Consider the following 8,084-nt stretch of genomic DNA (forward strand, 5'->3'; position numbering starts at 1 on the left):
AGCTGCAGTTCTAAAACAAAGTTGACCAAAAAACAAACAATGTACTAGCTTTATTATACACGTTAAAATCAGAAATAAAAAGTCAAGAATTAAAAGAATAACATAAAAAAAACGCTTGGTGCGTCAATTAGAAAACATGAAAGAACCGCTTCAATTCACAGGGAGGTAATGTATTAGCAGCATCTAGTGCAGTGTGAAAAGATGAATGAACCCGTTCTAGTGCTAGTTTATACATGTACAAAAACAATTGTACCTACAAAATGCCCATCTTACACTAGTTTTGTATTTGTTTTTGACTACACACCAAAAAAAAACAAGCACATGCGTTACCAAAATAAACAGTGCTGTATAAACTACAGAAACTCGAAGTTGAATGGTTTTATAGTCTGTTACGTCAGAATTCTGTTTAATGCATAAGCAGTTGCTTTGCAGACTCAAGAAAGACTGCAGTCCTCGTTTAACCATTGTGCAATCAGCCCTTGGTCGCTGTGATATTGTTGTTCATGGAATTTGAGCGTGTGTACCGGCAATGCATAGTAATTGGAAAAGTGTAATACAAAAGAATTCAAAACGGGCTCGTCCGGGATTTGAACCCGGGACCTCTCGCACCCAAAGCGAGAATCATGCCCCTAGACCAACGAGCCAGCGTCCGCCGCTGTATTGGTCCCCCCAGTTTCCAAAGAAGTGCAGACCTAGCTGTTCTGTTATATGGGAGACGTTTTTATATTGGGTGTACCTGTCGAGAGCACTGTAATTTTGCCGTGGCTCCGAGATGTGTGCTATTGCCTGTTTGGGCCGTCTGACTGCATTAACTGGTGCCTAGCATTTCTATGGGCATCGAGAAGCGGTCGCTATAAATGACCTGGGTCGGTTCACCACTCCTTAGACGACCTGGCATTCACGAGCTCCCCCAGAAATGCCATGTCGATGCCATGCTTAGTGCGGACTCCCGATTGACACAGCCAGTTGCGGCACAGAGCTCCCGTGCAGAAGCGATTTGCCAGCCTCAACCTCTCCCTGTAGCTGGGATTACAGACACACGCCACGGCGCCCGGCGTGAGCGAGAGTGGCTAGAAGGCAATTGAAATCCCCTTGTCTGAAATCAGAGCGAGAGTAGTCGTGCAGTTCTCCACTGACGTGGCAGCTTTTAATGCCGATTGCATTAAAAGCATTGCCGGGTCCTGCTGTAGTGGTAAAACACTGTGATCAGATGAATGAATTGAAAAAGTGTTAAGTGAAACACATGTGCATCCTAGTTTTCGTGCTGCGAATGTTAAAAAAAGCAATATAAGAATGCCATAAAATAACGAAGGTTGTGTCAGCCGGGAATCGAACCCGGGCCTCCCGCGTGGCAGGCGAGAATTCTACCACTGAACCACCAATGCTTACTTGACTTTTGCTTGATGCTTACTGTCACTCCCATGCACACCAGTAGCTGTATAGAGAGCTTTTAAAGCGGGTCGGTGGTGGTTGAAGGAAAACGCCATCCTGCCGAAGCAGCCTATATTTCCGTGGCTTAATTCAAGCATTTATGATAGACAGGGGGTATAGAAGCGTTGGTTGTGTCGTGGTGAGCATTTATGCCTGCCGAGCAGTTTAGCTGGGTTCGATTCTTTGCCACCGCAAATGTTTTGCAATGTCCGCCTCTTTTTTTCTTTAAAGATTAGAAAGAAGCTTAATGCATTTGCCCACTACTTTGATTTACACGCGCAATTTGTTTGTTGTTCAAACTGCAATAGTCGTGATAGCAGCTGGTATCACTATGATGTGCTACTCTGTGATGTGCACTAATGCATTAAGCCCCATCAAAATAGATGGTGTCATTTGGGATCATACATTGATAATGAGCTGTGGGGAAAACTGCAAATATCAATATTACGTTTGGGGTGAAAGATTCATCTTGTAAGGATTGAGGTCTTTCTATTGTTAGCCCTGCCACATAAAAATAAATAAGTAAATAAATAAATAAATAAATAAATAAAAATAAACAAATAAACAAATAAAACGTGTTGCTGTGACACGCCTTGTAATATGGAACATATTGAAACCGAATTGTATGCTTGTGTAACACCTAGCCAATAATGAGTAATTAAAGAATAACTACTTCTACAAAGGTGAATGAATAAATAATCAAAGAAAGAAAACCCACTAGACTACACACTTAATCACACACAATTAACTCAATTCCATTTCAAAATACCGTAGAGCTAGCAGTAGTGCAACACCAGCCCAACCCACCAGGGAGCGATCTTCCAGAACCTGCAATACAGTAAATATAGAGATAAAAAGGTATGCTGTTAGCTGCAGTTCTAAAACAAAGTTGACCAAAAAAACAAACAATGTACTAGCTTTATTATACATGTTAAAATCAGAAATAAAAAGTCAAGAATTAAAAGAATAAGATAAAAAACGCTTGGTGCGTCAATTAGAAAACATGAAAGAACCTCTTCAATTCACAGGGAGGTAATGTATTAGCAGCATCTAGTGCAGTGTGAAAAGATGAATGAATCCGTTCTAGCGCTAGTTTATACATGTACACAAACAATTGTACCTACAAAATGCCCATCTGTTACGCTAGTTTTGTATTTGTTTTTGACTACACACCAAAAAAAAAAAACAAGCACATGCGTTACCAAAATAAACAGTGCTGATAAACTACAGAAACTCGAAGTTGAATGGTTTTATAGTCTGTTACGTCAGAATTCTGTTTAATGCATAAGCAGTTGCTTTGCAAACTCAACAAAGACTGCAGTCCTCGTTTAACCATTGTGCAATCAGCCCTTGGTCGCTGTGATATTGTTGTTCATGGAATTTGAGCGTGCGTACCGGCAATGCATAGTAATTGGAAAAGTGTAATACAAAAGAATTCAAAACAGGCTCGTCCGGGATTGAACCCGGGACCTCTCGCACCCGAAGCGAGAATCATACCCCTAGACCAATGAGCCAGCGTCCGCCGCTGTTTTGGTCCCCCCAGTTTCCAAAGAAGTGCAGACCTAGCTGTTCTGTTATATGGGAGACGTTTTTATATTGGGTGAACCTGTCGAGAGCACTGTAATTTTGCCGTGGCTCCGAGCTGTGTGCTATTGCCTGTTTGGGCCGTCTGACTGCATTAACTGGCGCCTAGCATTTCTATGGGCATCGAGAAGCGGTCGCTATAAATGAGGAAAGTAGTTTAGGTGGGATTTCGTTTTGATATGTTTGGAATGGATCAGTTAGTCAGCATGTACTTCAAAAAATAAATAGAAAAAAAGGAGACTGGGTTTCGTTGTTTTGCAAAGGATGCACTGCAACGTCCGCTCACAGGAGCAGTCCCACTACTGTGCGACTGGGGGGTTTTGACCTGCTCCGTTCCCGACCTGGGCCGGTTCACCCCTCCTTAGACGACCTGGCATTCATGAGCTCCCCCAGAAATGCCATGTCGATGCCGTGCTTAGTGCAGACTCCCGATTGACACAGCCAGTTGCGGCACAGAGCTCCCGTGCGGAAGCGATTTGCCAGCCTCAACCTCGCCCTGTAGCTGGGATTACAGACACACGCCACGGCGCCCGGCGTGAGCGAGAGCGGCTAGAAGGCAATTCAAATCCCCTTGTCTGAAATGAGAGCGAGAGTACTCGTGCAGTTCTCCACTGACGTGGCAGCTTTTAATGCCGATTGCATTAAAAGCATTGCCGGGTCCTGCTGTAGTGGTAAAACACTGTGATCAGATGAATGAATTGAAAAAGTGTTAAGTGAAACACATGTGCATCCTAGTTTTAGTGCTGCGAATGTTAAAAAAAAGCAATATAAGAATGCCATAAAATAATGAAGGTTGTATCAGCCGGGAATCGAACCCGGGCCTCCCGCGTGGCAGGCGAGAATTCTACCACTGAACCACCAATGCTTACTTGGCTTTTGCTTGATGCTTACTGTCACTCCCATGCACACCAGTAGCTGTACAGAGAGCTTTTAAAGCGGGTCGGTGGTGGTTGAAGGAAAACGCCATCCTGCCGAAGCAGCCTATATTTCCGTGGCTTAATTCAAGCATTTATGATAGACAGGGGGTATAGAAGCGTTGGTTGTGTCGTGGTGAGCATCGCTGCCTCCCGAGCAGTTTAGCTGGGTTCGATTCTTTGCCACCGCAAATGTTTTGCAATGTCCGCCTCTTTTTTTCTTTAAAGATTAGAATGAAGCTTAATGCATTTGCCCACTACTTTGATTTACACGCGCAATTTGTTTGTTGTTCAAACTGCAATAGTCGTGATAGCAGCTGGTATCACTATGATGTGCTACTCTGTGATATGCACTAATGCATTAAGCCCCATCAAAATAGAAGGTGTCATTTGGGATCATACATTGATAATGAGCTGTGGGGAAAACTGCAAATATCGATATTACGTTTGGGCTGAAAGATTCATCTTGTAAGGATTGAGGTCTTTCTATTGTTAGCCCTGCCACATAAAAATAAATAAGTAAATAAATAAATAAATAAATAAATAAATAAAAATAAACAAATAAACAAATAAAACGTGTTGCTGTGACACGCCTTGTAATATGGAATATATTGAAACCGAATTGTATGCTTGTGTAACACCTAGCCAATAAGGAGTAATTAAAGAATAACTACTTCTACAAAGGCAAATGAATAAATAATCAAAGAAAGAAAACCCACTAGACTACACACTTAATCACACAATTACTTCAATTCCATTTCAAAATACCGTAGAGCTAGCAGGAGTGCAACACCACCCCAACCCACCAGGGAGCGATCTTCCAGAACTGGCAATACAGTAATTATAGAGATAAAAAGGTATGCTGTTAGCTGCAGTTCTAAAACAAAGTTGACCAAAAAAACAAACAATGTACTAGCTTTATTATACACGTTAAAATCAGAAATAAAAAGTCAAGAATTAAAAGAATAACATAAAAAAACGCTTGTTGAGTCAATTAGATAACATGAAAGAAACGCTCCAATTCACAGGGAGGTAATGTATTAGCAGCATCTAGTGCAGTGTGAAAAGATGGATGAACCCGTTCTAGTGGTAGTTTATACATGTACACAAAAAATTGTACCTACAAAATGCCCATCTGTTACACTAGTTTTGTATTTGTTTTTGACTACACACCAAAAAAAAAACAAGCACATGCGTTACCAAAATAAACAGTGCTGTATAAACTACAGAAACTCGAAGCTGAATGGTTATAGTCTGTTACGTCAGAATTCTGTTTAATGCATAAGCAGTTGCTTTGCAGACTCAACAAAGACTACAGTCCTCGTTTAACCATTGTGCAATCAGCCCTTGGTCGCTGTGATATTGTTGTTCACGGAATTTGAGCGTGCGTACCGGCAATGCATAGTAATTGGAAAAGTGTAATACAAAAGAATTCAAAACGGGCTCATCCGGGATTTGAACCCGGGACCTCTCGCACCCGAAGCGAGAATCATACCCCTAGACCAACGAGCCAGCGTCTGCCGCTGTTTTGGTCCCCCCAGTTTCCAAAGAAGTGCAGACCTAGCTGTTCTGTTATCTGGGAGACGTTTTCATATTGGGTGTACCTGTCGAGAGCACTGTAATTTTGCCGTGTCTCCGAGCTGTGTGCTATTGCCTGTTTGGGCCGTCTGGCTGCATTAACTGGCGCCTAACATTTCTATGGGCATCGAGAAGCGGTCGCTATAAATGAGGAAAGTAGTTTAGGTGGGATTTCGTTTTGATATGTTTGGAATGGATCAGTTAGTCATCATGTACTTCAAAAAATAAATAGAAAAAGAGGAGATTGGGTTTCGTTGTTTCGCAAAGGATGCACTGCAACGTCCGCTCACAGGAGCAGTCCCACTATTGTGCGACACGGGGGTTTTGACCTGCTCCGTTCCCGACCTGGGCCGGTTCACCCCTCCTTAGACGACCTGGCATTCACGAGCTCCCCCAGAAATGCCATGTCGATGCCGTGCTTAGGGCGGACTCCCCATTGACACAGCCAGTTGCGGCACAGAGCTCCCGTGCGTAAGTGATTCGCCAGCCTCAACCTCGCCTTGTAGCTGGGATTACAGACACACGCCACGGCGCCCGGCGTGAGCGACAGCGGCTAGAAGTGACTCTCACACCTGAAAGAACACTGTGTCCAGCACAGAGAGCCCCGAGTGATTCCCACTCCTGAAAGAACACTGTGTCCAGCACAGAGAGCCCCGAGTGATTCCCACTCCTGAAAGAACACTGTGTCCAGCACAGAGAGCCCCGAGTGACTCTCACACCTGAAAGAACTTTGTGTCCAGCACAGAGAGCCCTGAGTGACTCCCACACCTGAAAGAATACTGGGTCCAGCACAGAGAGCCAAGAGTGACTCCCACACCTGAAAGAACACTGTGTCCAGCACAGAGAGCCCAGAGCCCCGAGTGACTCTCACACCTGCAGACCAGCATGGGGGAGTGGGGTGCTGGATGGAGTTGCAAAGTTTCAAAGTAAAGAAAATATATGCAGTGCAGCGATCATGCTGTGTTTGTATAACCAAGCCACAAATATACTTTGCTCTGGTTTTGTTTTTTCATTTCTTTAACTGAGCTGCTCACATTGCAGTAGTTAAAACATCTGATTTATTTACCACACCCCTGTTACTGCAGATACAAAGCAGATAGATTTGAATGTCTCCATGGCAACAGGTTTCCAGTACAGGTCATGTGTTGAGCAAGTTTGTATTTACAGAATTAGCAATACTGATACAGGTCACAATAGGATAGCATCGAACTTCACTGACTCTACACTGGGGGCAGGGGGATTTTAAACCATGTTCTTAACCTGATTAGATCATCAGGAGTGCCAAGACTGGTACAGCATTCAGTGTGATCCCTGTATGGACAGTCACCATTGAGAAACCCACTGAAGAGGTGCCATGAAGAGCAGATATCCCACCCAGTCACTGTGCATTATACATGGATAAGGACTGCAGTGCCATTGCACTTGTGGGGCGGCTTCCTTATTAAAATCTATTGACTGTTTTGGAAGAGGGGATGCTTATCCACTCAGGGATTCCAGTAGGAAGCAGGCAGTCTGGGTCAGGTAACATGGGACACAAATGCCACCCCAAGCACCACAAACCAGCAGGGGTGGTCAGGTACAAGAGTGCCTGTGTTATGTTTAGTGTCGCATTACAGCAGTGGTTCCGAACTGATATTACTTTGAGAACCGTCGCCATGGTAATCGTAAACAGACAGCAACGGATTTATGGCAGTCGTAAATGATTGAACAGACATGTTGGTCTGAGTGTTAAACACAATAAAAATTCAGTCTTGAATTACTCAATCTTGTATATTACAGTATACCAGGATTGAAACACGTGTTGAAACACGTGTTGCCTCTTGCCCAGCACAGGGTCAGCACTGTAGGAAATGAAACAAACCCAACCATTTTGCCCTCAGGGCAGGCTCCATCGCCTTCTCCACCACCTGGCACAGAATGTCCTGCACCCGTTTCATCTAATTCTGTTCTGCAGAAATCAACAGTGTTCAAACAATATAGTGCTATGTGGTGATTTCCTGCTTCCACTGCTGGTTGACACGGCGCTGTAGTGTCGCTGCTGAACAAGTCCACTTATGAGAGATTTATTTCTCACGTGCCTCTGCAGAAACCTCCCGTCTCATCTCTAGGTATGGCCACACTCCCATCGCTGTTATAGGGACTGTCTGTCTGCCAGTGTGTTACAGGATGCATGCTGCACCCTCTGCCCTCTTCTATGTCTCAGCTGCTGCTGCCAACCTGACAGGACTAGACTTGCTTCAGGCTCTGGATTTTAATGCATCCCCCAGGGTTTCCAATTTAGTGATTGCATGCAAGAATGGGGAGCTGCGCTTGTGTGTGGACCTGTGTGCTGTTAACAAGGCCATGGTGCCAGACAAATACCCGCTGCCGACGACTGAGGAGCTCACTACCCATTTCCACGTGTGACAGGATACCGAGTGGTGATGTCAGGCCAGCAGCAGGAACAAAAACAAAGAAGCAAGTACTGGGGCTCTGTTTATTTAAACAAAAAGAAAAGAAAATATTTTAACAAAAACACACTGAGCGAATAAAAGTTTAAACAAAACACAAATTCTCTCTCTCTTTCTCTCTCTCTTG

The 8,084-nt window shown here is 44.0% G+C and overlaps 3 non-coding genes across 3 annotated transcripts; all 3 read right to left on the reverse strand.

Moving 5' to 3' along the window:
- Nucleotides 1-572: 572 nt before the first annotated feature.
- trnap-ugg (transfer RNA proline (anticodon UGG)) lies at nt 573-644 on the reverse strand. The gene has a single exon. It is a non-coding gene; the product is annotated as a tRNA-Pro (tRNA).
- A 3,165-nt stretch (nt 645-3,809) lies between these two features.
- Nucleotides 3,810-3,880, reverse strand: trnag-gcc (transfer RNA glycine (anticodon GCC)). The gene has a single exon. It is a non-coding gene; the product is annotated as a tRNA-Gly (tRNA).
- A 1,489-nt stretch (nt 3,881-5,369) lies between these two features.
- trnap-cgg (transfer RNA proline (anticodon CGG)) lies at nt 5,370-5,441 on the reverse strand. Its single transcript has one exon. It is a non-coding gene; the product is annotated as a tRNA-Pro (tRNA).
- Nucleotides 5,442-8,084: the final 2,643 nt, after the last annotated feature.

This window comes from Acipenser ruthenus, chromosome 56, assembly GCF_902713425.1.
Source record: "Acipenser ruthenus chromosome 56, fAciRut3.2 maternal haplotype, whole genome shotgun sequence".
NCBI lineage: Eukaryota > Metazoa > Chordata > Actinopteri > Acipenseriformes > Acipenseridae > Acipenser > Acipenser ruthenus.